Source organism: Polistes dominula, unplaced genomic scaffold (assembly GCF_049000335.1).
Source record: "Polistes dominula isolate Pdom_NZ unplaced genomic scaffold, Pdom_raw_medaka contig_23, whole genome shotgun sequence".
NCBI lineage: Eukaryota > Metazoa > Arthropoda > Insecta > Hymenoptera > Vespidae > Polistes > Polistes dominula.
The window spans coordinates 4,248,279-4,264,227 of NW_028300963.1; the positions used below are offsets into that span (position 1 = coordinate 4,248,279).

Genomic DNA, 15,949 nt, shown 5'->3' on the forward strand with positions numbered 1-15,949 from the left:
AAGAAAAAAAAAGGTAACAAGTAATTTATACCAAGCTAGAGAAAATGAGATTAGTCGTGTGTAACTTTCTCGTATTTTAAAACCGGTTCAATTCTCACGCGTGTTAAACCAAATAAATTTTTCCATTAATCAAACTTTAAAAAAAAAGAAAAAAAAAAGAAAGAAAGATAAAAAGAGAGTGAGGGGTAGAAGAGGGTGAAAGAGGGAATATAATAGCAAACGAGTTTGTCCTTTCTAATAATGAGAAATTTTTCTTGTTGTCTTATTAGATCGGTAAAATTTGTTTTACGAATAATCCCCCAAAAAAAAAAGAAAAATAGAAAAAAAATAGAAAAAAGTATCCTTGATAAGGGAATGAAAATCACTGTATTACATTCGGTTATATATAGTAGTAGTAGTTATATATATTATATAACTACTACTCTATATTATTATACTATATATATATAATTACTAAAATATATAGTATATATAGTGATATATATATATATATATATATATATATATATAACTACTATATTATTATACTATATTATATTTTATTATTATTATATATTATATATTAATATTATATATTATTAATATATTTATATTATAATAATATAAATAATAATAAAAATAAATAATATAAAAATAATATATATATATATATATATATATATATATATATATACTTGTTTGTATAGAAAAAAAATATATTTAGTTGTACAAAAACAAGTTTAAAAAAAGAGATCGGGTTCGTGTTTGGAAAAATATTTTAATATGGTCGTACACTATTATCTTCCACGTGGTAAGAAGATTCCATAAGAAAAGAAGAAACGAACGAAACTGTTGGAACACGCAGTGAATTTATTTAAATTGCGAGCAATGTTCAGCACCGTGTTCAGCAGCTTCTTCTTCTTCTTCTTCTTCTGGTGCCCCCCTTTTTACGGCACCAACGAAATCGAGCAAAACGAGATCACCTTTCCCCCTCTACCCCACTCTATCTTTCACCCTTTTTCTTTTTCTTTTTCTTGCTCGTGCAATAGGTTGCTTCGTAAAAAACTTAACTTAGGATCCAACGATACCATTTTTTTTGTCCCTCCCACTTCTTTCTTTTATTTTTATCACCTGTGAACATTTAAGGTTTGAGAATATTTCGTTAAACAAATAAATGGTCACGGATATAGGAATAGATTTCGATGTATATCGCAAGAGGTAATTTGTGAGTATTTTAAATAGACGTGCGGTCAGTGTTTAGAAATGAGGTCAGGGTTGATTCAATGATTCATAAAATGATTAATACGTAAGATTGTGAATATGCAACTAGTTATCCCGACTCCCAGTATTTTATTTTATTTTATGTTTTTTTTTTTTTTTTGTAAACCTTCGCGTAATTGCTTTTTGTTATTTAATTACAAAATGAAGTATCGTAATTTGGACAATTGTATCGATGTAAAAAAAACACAAATCTTCTTGCACAATAATGGATTGCACCAAGTTTTTATTATACAATATTTTATATAGGATGAAAAAAATCCAAAAAAAAAAGAAAAAAAAACAGAAAATAAAAGAAAGGAAAGAAAGAATGAACGAATGAGACTTTTGTTAATTAATGATGATTCAATTACGTAATAATTAATGGGAACTAAAAATAAAAGAAATAAAAAAAGGAAACTTTTCAAGCGATTACTCGAAGATTTTAGAAAGGTTCTTACATAGCAATAGTAGTAGTAGTAGTAGTAGTAGTAGTAATAGTACTTTGACTTAAAAGTCATTTAAAAAAAAAAAAAAAAACATTTGCCCATGGATTGTATATGTATGTATATATGTATGGTTGGTATGAGATGGTGCACAGTGAAATGAAAATCGTTTACCTCGTCGATCCGTTGGATTAAATGAGGAGGGAAGATGAGTGAAAGGTTGCTTACCCGACCAAGGCTCGTTCAATCTTTCTCTTTCTCTTTCTCATTCTCCATCACGTGAACATACGTGAACAACACACCTATACATTCATATAAAAGATTTAATACAGATATATACTTAAGAGAGAGAGAGAGAGAGAGAGAGAGAGAGATAAGTTTATTTAGAATCAGTGGTGGTAGTTGTTGGTGGTGATGTTGTGTTGTACATTCTCGTCCACCTTCGTCTTCTTCTTCTTCTTCTTCTTCTTCTTCTTCTTCTTCGTCTTCTTCGTCTTCTTCGTCTTCTTCCCTCTTGGAAATAACCAAGCTCCAGTTGGAAATGAAGCGCGCGGCATTAAATAAAAGCTAATCGAATCGAATAAAGCTAATCGAAAGCGTTCGAGCGATAAACTCGCTTCCGCCATCCTCCACCTCCTCCTCCTCCTTCTCCTCCTCCTTTTCCACTTGATCTTTTGTTCCTTTTCTTTATCCCTTAACCCCCTTCTTCCCTTTCCAACCTCACTCACTTTCATTATTTCTTTTCGTGTCTTGATCGAAGAGACCACCATAGCCAACACCCCAACCACCACCACCACTACCACAACTACCACTATCACCCTTTATGATTGGATCGAATGAATCTTTTTATCTTCTTCTACCAAACCCCCTCTTTCCTCATCCCCTTCTCTCTTTCTCTCTTTTTTTTTTTTGCTCGAGTCAAACAGAAAGGGATAAAGAAGAAAGATACGCAAATAAGACATGAAAGAATGATAAGAAAAAAAAAAAGATAATAGAAGAGGGGAGAAAGAAAAGATACAAAAAAAAAAAAAGAAGGGTGTGACAATCTCATCTTCGTTTGTGTCACGTCCGACTTTATCGACTTGCTTGCTTGCTTGTTTGCGATGCTTGGAAGGTCCCAAGGACGCGACACGCGCGTCCGGTAGTCCGAGTTCTAGGAATCGAAGAAAAGGTAAGGTCGCGTTAGTTTGCGTGTATAATACAATTTTTTGCCAATTTTTCTGATAAATATACGGTCCCTTAAATTCATCCATATTCACCTATTTTTCACCCCTTCTTAATAATAACCTCTTAGGCATTGCGCGATTTTGTGCTGAGTTGTTTCTCTGTACAGCAAGGTTCAATGCCGTGTTTTCTACGCGAGTACATTGACAATGAAGTATTTAATGATTAGTTTCCAATTTTTCTTTAAAATCTATTTCATTTAATTTAATATTAACAATTTACTTGAATAATTTTAACCCTCTGCACTCGATGGTTCTGCTACTGAGACAATAAAGATAATAGAAACTGAAACAAGTTTAATTCAGTTTACAACAAAGCAACTATGATTTTTCTTTTAACCCTTCGAGTGTTTTGGACGCATATATGCGTTTGGTAAAAATTACTAGAATGGTCTATCAACGCATATACAAATTTGTTATTATTAATGTAAAATAATATAATGTTTATATTAATTAATTAAATTATATTCTCTCTCACACAGAAACAAAATTAAATATAATTATTTAATTATTTTCAACTATATTTAATAATTATATTTAATTTTGTTAAATAATTAAATATTAATTATTAAATAAAATTAATTAGTAGAATCTAGGTAATAATAAATTATTCCGTTCCTACAAAACATTTTAATTAAAAGTATTCACCACTCAAACGGTTAATTACACATATGTCACTTATTTATAATACGTCAATGTATTTGTCTTTTTTTTTATTAAAATTGCTTTGTAAATTGATTGGTAGTATGTGAAATGAAAAATATAATTTCGAGTTCAAATTGTTAATAATACAATTAGGTATGATATATTTTGACATATGATGGCATCCATGAAACCACTATAGTGACGAATCTTACCGAAAGATAGCATCCGCGAAAGCCACTACAATGACGCGTCCTATTGGAATATGGCATCCGTAAAAGCCACTATAATGGTGCGTAGTACCTTAGAGGTTATCCAAACTGTCTTTAAGAACTTCCTAACTATACTTAATTATACTTTACTTCATTTTACTTAACTTCACTTAGTTAGTTAGTTATAAGCGTACAACATATGGAGAAGATATTCATAAGACATATATATACACGTGTAGTAATATATGTGGGTGTATGAGTATACGAGAGTATATGTAAGATTGGAGGCCAGGATCCCACCTCTCTTTCCTCTCCTCCTCCTCCTCCTCCTCCTCCTCCTCCTTCTCCTTAAGTCTTTCTCAAGAGTTTAGCCGTTAGTACAGCAGTAGCTCGGTATGGTAGCCAATCTATATGATAAACAGCCTAGTTGTAGGTATACTACCTGTACTGGGGCCATGTTTCTTCTTCTTCTTCTTTTTGATATCTTTTGTATATAATATATATAATACACACATGTATACATATATGTGTATGTTTATACCTTCTTCTTCCACTTCTTCTTCTTCCATGATACATATGTGTGTATATATGCTTGATACAATATATATATATATATGTATATAATACACACATGTATATACACATATGTGTATGTTTATTTCTTCTTCTTCATCGTCATCTTCTTCATCGTCATCATCTTCTTCATCGTCATCATCTTCCATTTCTTCTTCCTCATCGTCATCTTCTTCATCGTCATCTTCTTCTTCTTCTTCATCTATTTCTTCTTCCATTTCTTCTTCTTCATCGTCATCATCTTCATCTTTTTCCATGATACATATATATGTATATGTGTGTATATATATATGCGTGAAGTTAATCGTTTAGTATCGTCAACGAGTCGTGTCACTCGATCGTTAAGGCCACGAAGAATGGACGTGTCCCGTTGCAGGTCAACGTGTCGAGAGAAAGATGAAAGAGAGAAAGAAAAAAAAAGGATGAACACACACACACACACACAAATATATATATATGAACGAAAGAAGAAGGAGTAAAAGAAAAAAAAAAGGGAGAGAAACATATCTCGATGGAGTCGTAAGTTCCTTAGATCGATAAGGATCGTGTCTCCTCGACGTTAAACCACGTCGATTAAAATAGTCCTGGCTAATACAAACGTTCCGTCTACTATTATAAGAATGAAGAGAAGAGAGAGAACCGCGTGTCTCAAGGTCGTCGTCAGACTTTCACGAACTCGAGACACATACGTTAGTTAGTTTAATCAAGGGAAGGAGGAGGAAGGAAAGCGGGGGAGGACTCGTTACTATCGTTTTATCACTTTTCTATCAATAATTTATCTTCCTAGCACGAATGGCTATTAACTGATTTCTTTAATAAGGGAAGGGGGTAGGAAGGGGGTAGGGAATTAGTGATCTTAATTTTTAGATATTTCTAGGACAATATATTGGGTCGGCTTGCATCAAAAGATAACTTTATGTTTGTTTCGTTACTCTTTTGTTAATGTTAGGAATTTTTTAGTTATTTAATTGAAAGTTCATTTTTTGTATAGAAACAATTGAGTTTTTTATTTCGCACTAGAAAAACTGAAATGACTTTCTTGCCAATCCAATACGTTGTTTCGAAGTTTAAGTGAAAATTGTATAATAATATTAGTTTAAGAATGAGAGAGAGAGAAAGAGAAAGAGAAAGAGTAAAAAAATAAAAAACTATAGTGGTGAACTATAGTTTTTCTGTAGAACGTGTGTGTGCTAGTGTTAGGAATGTGGTACAACTACTTGTCACAGTCACAAGTTCTACTCTTGTGTGTTAGCGCGCGTGGAACACAACAACCGGTAGGTAGGTTGGCTAAATTATGCGGCTGCAGTTGCTTAGAGTATCCTTTGAGAAGAAGGAGAAGGTAGGGTGGAAGGAGGTGGAGGAGGTGGAGGTGGAGGAGGAGGAGGAGGAGGAGAAGGTAGCAATACTCGCTAACTTTTTAACGTATTTAATTTCCTGTCGTAAACGTACTACGTGCACGTTTCATAATTAATCAAACATTTAGGTCTTTTGATCAACTATTATTGGGGAACAAAAAAAAAGACAACAATAATTTTGAGAACTCTGTGAACAAAGTTTACATTGTTTTATAAAGTTGATATCTATCTTGTTAACGCATTGATCAAAAGTAGACAAGTAGAAAAGTTCAATAAATTGAATTTAATGTTCGTTAGATGTTTATCTACGAAACACACTCTCTTCATTATGAAAACATAATTCATTTTAACGACTTGTTTTGTTATAGGCGTACACCAAGTATGTTAATGCGATAGCAAATGTTAAAGTGTAACGTAAAAGTGTGAGATAATATTATTATATAAAAAAAGAAAAATTAATTACAATTCTATTTCATCGTTCTTTATTTTTTTATTTATTTTTTATTTATTACTAATAGGAAAAGATATGTGTGCCACGTTATTACGTTATTACGTTATTTATTATTATTATTGTTTTTTATTTTTATTTTTGTTTTTTTTTTTTATAATAAATTGTAAAAAGAGACAGTTATTTTATTGGGCTCGGCCAATTTGTATTACGATGAGTGGAACAAATGTTCCTATTCGATGTATAAATGTTAGACGTGTGTGTATAAAAGATTGGTGCGCTGCGCGGAACACACGTGGGGGGACGCAAATGCGCTCGCGCGAGAGCGCGCGTACTGCGCACAGCGCACATTTACCACCACTATCACTACCACTATACTACTACTACTACTACTACCATCATCTCAACTAGCTCTCTGCTCCTAGTCACGATTTAGTCAAGGATACAACACAACAACAACGTAGATCGTTATCGAGGCTACGCTCGTAAAACGATCGTTTACTCGTGCGCGCACGATCCACGGAAAAGCCGCGAGAACTTGTTGGTTGGTTTGTTGGTTGGTTGGCTGTTAGAGTGGTGGGGTGGGGGTGGTGGGTGGCTGGTAGCGGTGGTGGTTGCTTCGATCACGAATTTTCCCGGATCCTCGAAACATCATCATAGAAACATCATCAGAAAAAAAAGAAGACACTTATCATACTCGTTAGAATCAACTGACATTTATATTTTATTTTTCTTTTCTAGAAAAAATTATCGATAGAGACAAAATTTTTATTTTATTTATTTTTTTTTTTTTATAGTTGAATGTCATCATTATAATTATAATCATTATCATAGATGGATGCTGTTTATGCTGTTACAAAATAAATTATAAAGAATTTCTATTTTATTTGCCATTACAAAGATAGAAAAATTAAACTAAATTAGTTTAAGAAAAATTGGTTGTAATTTTATTACCAATAAGCAAATCAAATAAATTAGATCAATGCAACAAAAAAAAAATAGAATAAAAATATAACGATAACTTTTATCAAACATTGGGGTGGCACAAAATGATCAATAAAAACAAAAATAAATAAATTTCCGTAATTTTGCTTTGTACCAATTAAATAATTATTAAAAAAAAATTAACATAAATAATTAATAATTATTATAATAATATAATATTTAATAATCATTATAGTTATATTTAATTTTAATAATTAAAGAACAATATTTAACATTTAATAATTATTATAAGATAATTACAAGATTAACATAATAATGAAATTAACATAACGAATATGAATGACATAAAAAGGAGTTAATTGATGGAAGAAAGGGGGGTATTAGGGTAGTAAGAATGGAAGGAAGTAGACATCCAACTGGATGTCTACTGAGAATAAGTGATTTCGATCGATATCATCGTCTCATAGTAGTAGTCGTCGTTATATTATCATCATCATTCTCTGTCTGTCATTCTCTGTCATTCTTAAAATGAATAGAAACCAACAAAATAAAATTACAAAAATTAAAAAAAAAAAAATAATAATAATAATAATAATAGTAGTAGTAGTAGAAACAGTTTTAAAGATCATCCTAATGTTAAGTAGAAATATGCTATATATATATATATATATATATATATATAGTTAGAAAATAGTATTTCGAAGCGTGTCGGACAACGGACAACGACAACTACTACTACTACTACTACAACAACTAAGAAAACGAAGACTACTACATAGACAACGAAGAAGACTACTTCGTAGTAGTAGATGGAGAGAACGATCCTTAAAACCGGATCGTACGCGAGCTGAGTCGATTTTTCAAAGTTAATTGCCAACGCGAGTTGGCGTTATCGATCGCTCGTGACACACACAACATATACATAAACATATTTATATATATAGATATAGAGATATAGAGGACAAATACAAACACATACACATACACATATATACATATATGTTAAGAATATTTATTCACTTCGGAGGCGAGGGAGTAATTATTATCGAAACGTTTTCTTACGTTCTTATTCAAATTACCTTCGTTCGATCGAAGGTGGTTTTCAAACTCGATGGAAGCACCCAACGGATACTCTTTTTAACTCTTTCTATTTTTCTGTCTGTCTGTCTGTCTGTTCGTCTGTCTTGTCTTGTCTTTCTGTTTCTCTCTCTCTATCTCTCTCTCTCTCTTTTATTTTCTATTTTTTTTTCTTCGCTTTACACCTCCACTTACTTTCCGTGACAGGTTCCGAAGAAGAAGAAAACGATAAAGAATAAGAAATAGAAAATGTACAAACACACATATATATATATATATTATGATTTTTCTTGGAATTATCAATGTCGTTTGAATAAATCAACGATATTAGGAGAAAAGAGAGATTGTTTTTTTCTTTAATTTAATTGAAATCGATACTTAAAAATAATTCTTATTAATTGTTATCGGTAATGTATAATAATTGTTTGTAATGGTAAGAAATGGAATATAATATTATTATTAATATTATTAATAATATTACAATTATATATATATAATTATATATAATTAATATTATATAATATATAATATTATAATATTAATATGTGTGTGTTATAATATAATAATATTATATATTTAATTAATATTATTATTAATAAATCTTATAATATAATTTAAATAATAAATATTAATCTACTCTAAAATATAATGTAATAAATTATTATTATTATTATTAATAAATAACGCGTTATTATTGAAAAATTACCAGTATAATGTTAATTATATTACAAATTTATTGGACGATTTATTTTTATGATACAATTATCAATCGTGTATCAATAATTCATTGATTTTTTCTATTCTTTTTTTTTCTTCTATATTTTAATTTTATATGAGACACTTAATTTGTCATAATTATTGATACGATTTTATACTTGTAAATGTTTTCTTTTAGAAATGAAATTTATTTCATTTACCGTGCTATGATTTCTTATACAGAAATTCAACGTACTTGTTTTATTATCTTTTTTATTTTATTTCTTTTTTTTTTTTACTATTTGATTTGTGTTTATCTGTCTAGCTTAGGAAACTTTTCGCGAATTGCACACGTGCAGATTATTAATAAATAGTATAAAATAGTATTTATGTTTATGAACCTGTTCGAATATATTTTATCTCATATTCATACATTCTCCCTCTCTCTCTCTCTCTCTCTTTCTCTCTCTTTCTCTCTCTTTCTCACTCTTTCTCACTCTTTCTCTCTGTTTCGTTTTGAGTCATACGAACTTGACTGCGTTCTTTCATGATGCCGGATTATGGTCATCAATTAATCGCTTATTCAATATATATATGTATATGTATACTACGACGGTAACTTTTACGTAATATGAGCCTGCCGTTTATTAGTCTTTTTTTATTTTTTTATTTTTTTATTTTTTTTTATTTTTTTCTATTATATCTTTGTTTCATAGAATTTTATCAAAGGTGTGTAATAGATAACCGTGGTATATGCAAAAAAAATAATATTAGATTTGTTTTAATAGAAAATAATAAGTAGAATAATAACACGTTCGTTTTATCGTTCATTTTTAATGTCTACAATTGCACAAAGTAAAAATATTATATCAATCAATAAAATTATTCGTACGATTAATTTCAATTATTATTAAAGCAAAATTCTTATTTGATTATTTAGAATGTAATTTCATTTTGTTTTCCTGATACAATAAAAACATTAGTTGATGCAAATTGGCAAATAAAAACACGTGAGATCGATGAAAAGTTAAATTTATCAAATTCAACTGTTTATACCCACTTAAAAGACCTACAAGCCTAAAAAGTTCAACGAGAATTACGATGTTTGACGAACAATGATTGTTCTTTTACGAGAGTACATTTCAAATCAAGTTTTTCATGATTAAATTATTAATTTTTTTTTTCAAATAAATAATACACATATACTCAGGACAATTTACTTTAATAATTAATAATAAAATTAGGTATATTTTAAGTTATATTATTATTTAATTAATTAAGGTATTATTATAAATTAAATTATAATATATGATATTTAAATATTTTAAATATTAAAATATAATTATATAAATATAAATTATAAATGTAATAAATATAAATATATAATTACAATATTTAAATATTTAAAAATTAATACTATAATTAGGTATTATATACAATATATGTATATATTATAAAAGATATTCACGAAAGCCACTAAAGTGGTGCGTTATACTGGAAAATAATATTCGGGAATTCCCCTATAGTGAAGCGTCCTACTTGAAGATGGTCATACTAGTAGATGAAAGCCACTATAATGGCGTGTAGTGCTTAAAAAATTTAATTTCTATTATTATAAATAAACATTTTATCATTTGAAATAATATATTTCCTTCTCTCTCTCTCTCTCTCTTTCTCTCTTTCTTAAATGGACACATTTGAAAAAGGAAAAAGATAAAAGACAACGACTCGATAATCCAGTTTTCAATTTGGAGAATGACAAGAGGAGACTTCAACTCCGATAGCGGATGGATTGACCAAGATGAAGAAGAAGAAGAAGAAGAAGAAGAGGAGAAAGATGAATAAGAAAAAAGAATAAGAAGAGTAAGTATAGCAAGAGCAGAAGCAGCACGTGAAAGGGAACCGCTCGTAAAGAGAAAGAGAGAGAGAAAGAGAGAGAGTTTGGAACGGTTCGCAGAGCAAGAAGACCGACAGGAAATAAAAGCATCAGATCACCGAAGAAATCTCTTTTCCCTTTACCCCTCCCCCTAGTCCTTTACCAACCTACCTACCTCCCCCTCTTCCTCCTTGTCCACCTACTACTACATTACTACTACTACATTACTACTACTACTATTATTATTATTGCTATCTATACACACAGACACACGTGTTGGAAGCGAGTTTATACATCAAGCGTGGATGAAGTTAAAATAAAATGTATATATGAAACGTTCGAACCGACAGGAAGAAGAAAGAAAGAAAGAGAAAGAAAGAGAAAGAGAGAAATTGACGCGGTCCAGATAGGAATAAAAAGAAAGAAACAGAGTCAGAAGAGAAAGAAAGAGATAGTACGAGTGTAGTTGGTTCTCTAACGTTTCAGAGTCAGAGAAGTAGAAATAAAGAAAGAAAAAGAAAAGAGAAAGGAGAAAGAGAGATAACTGCAAACTTCAGAAATGTCATATCCGTCAGTGTCGGTGAGTTCTCTGGGTTCTCCTTCTGGTGGGGCAACCGGTTTGAAAAGGATAGAACGGGCGGCGTGTGCGATTCGACGACGAGCAAGTATTGTCCACAAAGAAATTTTTGGTCCTCCCTTTTGGGAGGGACAAATATAAAAAGAACAAAAAAAAAAAAAATTAAATAGAAAAAGAGAAAAAAGTTTGATCAGAAGAGAACATCGAATCATTCCGATTGCAATGGCCGAGAAAAGAAGGTTGATCAAAGTATGTGTTGAGTATGAGAAACTTTTATGATTTGAGTTGAAGTTGAATTACCAATTGTAGAAGAGACTTTCTTCGTTACACGATTATGCGAGTTGTTAATAACATTGGATAAAGATTTTTTTTTTTTTTTTTAAATAGTGGAAACAATGCGTACATATGGGTTGGCCCAGTTGATCGTTGATTCGTTCATTCGTTTCATTTTGCCACGTGTTTTTATTCTTTCAAATAATTCATTTCACTTATTATTTGTTCACGTTCTATTTACAGTCAAAAATAAAAATTCGTTGTTAAATTATAACAAACATAATTAAACAGATTTTCTCCCCTAGGGGTGGAAGGGATAATACTTTGGCAATAAAAAAGTATGCTAACCAAAATTCTACGAGTTGATATTAACGAAATTGCATTTTACGTCACGAGTAAAAGTACACACACCAATCACAGAGAATTCATTTATTTTATTTTTGTATTTCATTTACTGTAACATACTTCACACCTACACATACAAATATATATATATGGCGTGAATATTCACTTTCTCATTTTTTCATTCTCATTTAATAACCATTAAGGGGTAAAGAAAATGAAGAAGAAGAAGAAGAAGCACCACCTTTAACCCAGGGTGGTGGAACGATTTTCCTGTAGTATACAAGTGTAAGGGTAGGGAAAGTAGAAAAGGTAGGCGGGGTGGTGTCGAAGATCTAGAGCAGATAGGACTACCAACACCACCCTCTTTTTCCCTTCCTCTTCCTTTTCCTCTACCTATCTACCTACCTACCTTCCTACCTTCCTACCTTCCTACCATAACCGCCCGCACTATATTGATGAGGGTGGCTCTCCGCGTATTGATTCCGCCACGCGGACAGACACTACACCACACCACACCACACCACACCACAGGGCTTGCTTTTACCAAGCCCTGGAGAACTACGAAGCAGCACCCTGCAGAAACCCCTTTTCCTACGCGCCAGCCAGTCTCGATAAGATCATACAGATAAGGCATGATTACACACCGCACCAAACCCCGTCCAACTCAACTCAACCCAACCCCAAACCCCTACCCAAACCACTCCAACTCATTCCTCATCCCGTTATTCTTTTTCTTTTTCTTTTTCTTCTTCCACCTTCTCACGACAGACTAACCACCAACCACCAACCCTTAACCCCCATTGCGTCTGCTATGCTTTCTGACCCCTTACCACGTTCCCTCTTCTTAAACAGGGTAAACACAACGTTCTTTCTTTTTTCTTTTTATTACTTTCAATGATATCAACGTGTCTCTTCCTCTCTGAACAAAACTTTAGACTGACGTGAATTCTTCATAATGGCGTATGATTCTTTCCATCTTCTTCTTTTCCTTCTCGTAGTTGAAGTAACTGACGAAGTGTATAATTTATCTCGAGTGGTATTACCTAAATAAAATTGTATCTAACTATATACACATAGAAAAAGAAAATAAACAAATGTATCTCTTCTTCTTCTTCTTCTCTCTCTCTCTCTTTTTTTTCTTTTAAGATAGGAAAAAGGTAAACGGTTAGACCCATTTTCTTCCTAGTTGTCCTGTATCCCTTGATATATATATATACCTAAACGTTTCCACCCATTATGTTAGAAAGAAAAATCTTACAATGATTTTAGGGGTCCATTAGATATCTATAATCTTCTTGAAAACTATTCAACTATGACAATACGTTCAACGTTTCTGTTCCTATTCATAAAGAAAAAGAAAAAAGAATTTGTGTCCTTGCTATTCTTGTTTCTTTTTTTTTTTTTTTTTCATTCTGTCAAAGCAGTGTCATCTCGAGAAGTAGTGGAATTGAGGGGGGAGGGGTTAAGTGGTACTTTCGGGATGGAGGGTGAGTGAAATATGGAGGGGGAAATAGTATAGGTTGGAAGGGTGATGATGTTTTATACTAAATGGAAAGCAAGAGGATTGGGGGAGGAGGGAGGGTGGTGTAAGAGGGAGGAAGCAACACCGGAAATTTTACGATGCTTGGTAACAATCAGTGTGTTGTGTTGTTGTTGTTTTTGTTGTTGTTGTTGCGTTTACAAGTACATCGAAACAATAGGTACTTTAATAAGGGTGAGTTTGTGAAAGATTCTAAGGATAATTTTTACCACAAATTGGCCACCCTTTTTTTTCGTTTTTGGGGATCCTACGTGATCAAGTGTGTTATTATTGGTCGAGAAGTCATCGTATACAGTTATATTTACAATTGCAATAATTTCTGTTTGTGAATTATAAAAATTAATATATTATTTAATTATAATATTATGTGTATATAACATTTATATATATATATATATATTAAATATTATATAGTTACTATATATATATATTATTAATAAATATTATAATACTAGTAAGTACTATGTAGTATTAGTATATATATTATTATAGTATAGTATAGTATATATTTACTACTTAATTGTAATATATAATATTTTATTAATTTTTATTTAATTTATTTTATAAATTGTAATATATAATATTTAACACACACAAATTTTTATTTAATTTATTTACTAAATTATAATATTTAATATTTTATAAATTATAATATGTAATATTCTATAAATTTGTATTTAATTTATTTTATAAATTACAATATATAATATTTTACAAATTTTTATTTAATTTATTTACTAAATTATAATATATTTAATATTTAATATAAAATAATTATATTATTTTCATAAAAAAAAATTTCATTTATAAAATTAGAATTGGGTTTTTTTTCTTTTTTTTTTTTTTTTTTTAATTAAAATCGAAGCTTCATATTTTTTTTTTTTTTTTAATAGCTTTTTTACGTTTTGACGTTTGAGTGAAAAAGAAGAATTTTATTTTATTTTATTTTATTTTTTTTTTTAAGTAAAAATGTAAGAAAAGACGAGGGTATAGCATATAATACCTAAAACGTTTGAGGTATAGTACTTCTCAACGCACATACACAACACAGAGACACCATGATCATCTTATCCTATTAGTATATTATACGGGATACGTAAGAGCGTGTGAAATAATCCGTGGTCGGTTTTTTAAAAGGACGTATAATGGATCCTCTACTTCTTTTTTTTTTCTTCTTTTTTTTAGACGTTTGCCACTCGGTGATGGAGGATGATGATCACAAGTGCAGAAGAGATGTCTTTCCCCATATAATTTTCTTTTTACCTTTTCTCTATCTCTATCTCTCTTTTTCTCTCTTTCTCTTTCTCTCTTTTTTTTACTCAAAGTGTCGTAGGGTTTTGTACGAGATTGAAAAAAAAAGAAGGAAGACAGAAGTAGTTTTTGTGTATGGGGTAACATTTACTTAAAAAAAATAGACACCTATCTTCTTTTTCTACTTCTTCTGCTTCTTCTATTTGTTCTGCTTCTACTTCTGCTCTTCTACTTCTTTATTTTCTATCTTCATCTTCTTCTTGAGATCAATTCGACTCTCGCGGTATTTGAAATAAGGATTAAGAAAGACCGATTTCACGCGAACCCGTGTCAGACTTGCCTTCTTGATCCTTCAAGAGAGAGAGAAAGAGAGAGAGAGAGAGAGAGAGAGAGAGAGAGAGAGAAAATAAAGAAATAAAGAAAGAGAGAAAGGGATCGATCGAACGTGTCTCGATTTTGAAATGATCGAATAAGAAACCTTTCAGATGTCTAACCATTAATAATCATAATAATTGACAACTTTTTTTTTCCTCTTTTTTTTATCCTAAACGTTTTTGCCATATAATCTTAACCATTTAACACGTTCATTGACACATACATACATACATTACATACTTATATAGAGACATAAGTATTCGAACTTATAAATAATGTATTTTCAATCTTACAAAAAAAAAAAAATTGCACGACTTTTAAGAATAAAAAAAAAAAAGGAAGCAAAAAGTCTAAAAATGGTCTCAAAGGAACTGTTTAAAAAAAAAAAAAAAAATAGAAAATCAGATACGTCGAACAAATGTGTGACATTTATTGTAATTAACCCTTTGGTTACACATTGAATTGAAAATTATTTTGAAATATTTTATAATAATTTAAATTAATATTAAATCTTTAAATTTAAATAATTATTTAAATTTAAATAATAAAAAATATTTTTAAATATTTTAATAATTTAAATTAATATTAAATATAATATTAAATATTATATATTAAATACAATATTTAATATTATAATAATTTAAATTAATTTAAAATATAATATTAAATATTTTTTTTATAATAATTTAAATATAATATTAAATATAATATTAAATATTACATATTAAATACAATATCTAATATTATAATAATTCAAATCAATATTAAATATTATAATAATTCAAATTAATATTAAATTATAATGTAATATAAAAATTATTTATTACTTTGAAATAAATCACAGCATAAACTATAATTA

General features: G+C 29.9%; 1 protein-coding gene across 2 annotated transcripts in view; it reads left to right on the plus strand.

The window, feature by feature from the left end:
* Nucleotides 1-15,949, plus strand: part of LOC107065749 (uncharacterized) — a 104,052-nt gene that overhangs the window by 71,523 nt on the left and 16,580 nt on the right. The gene's annotated exons all lie outside the window — the stretch shown is intronic.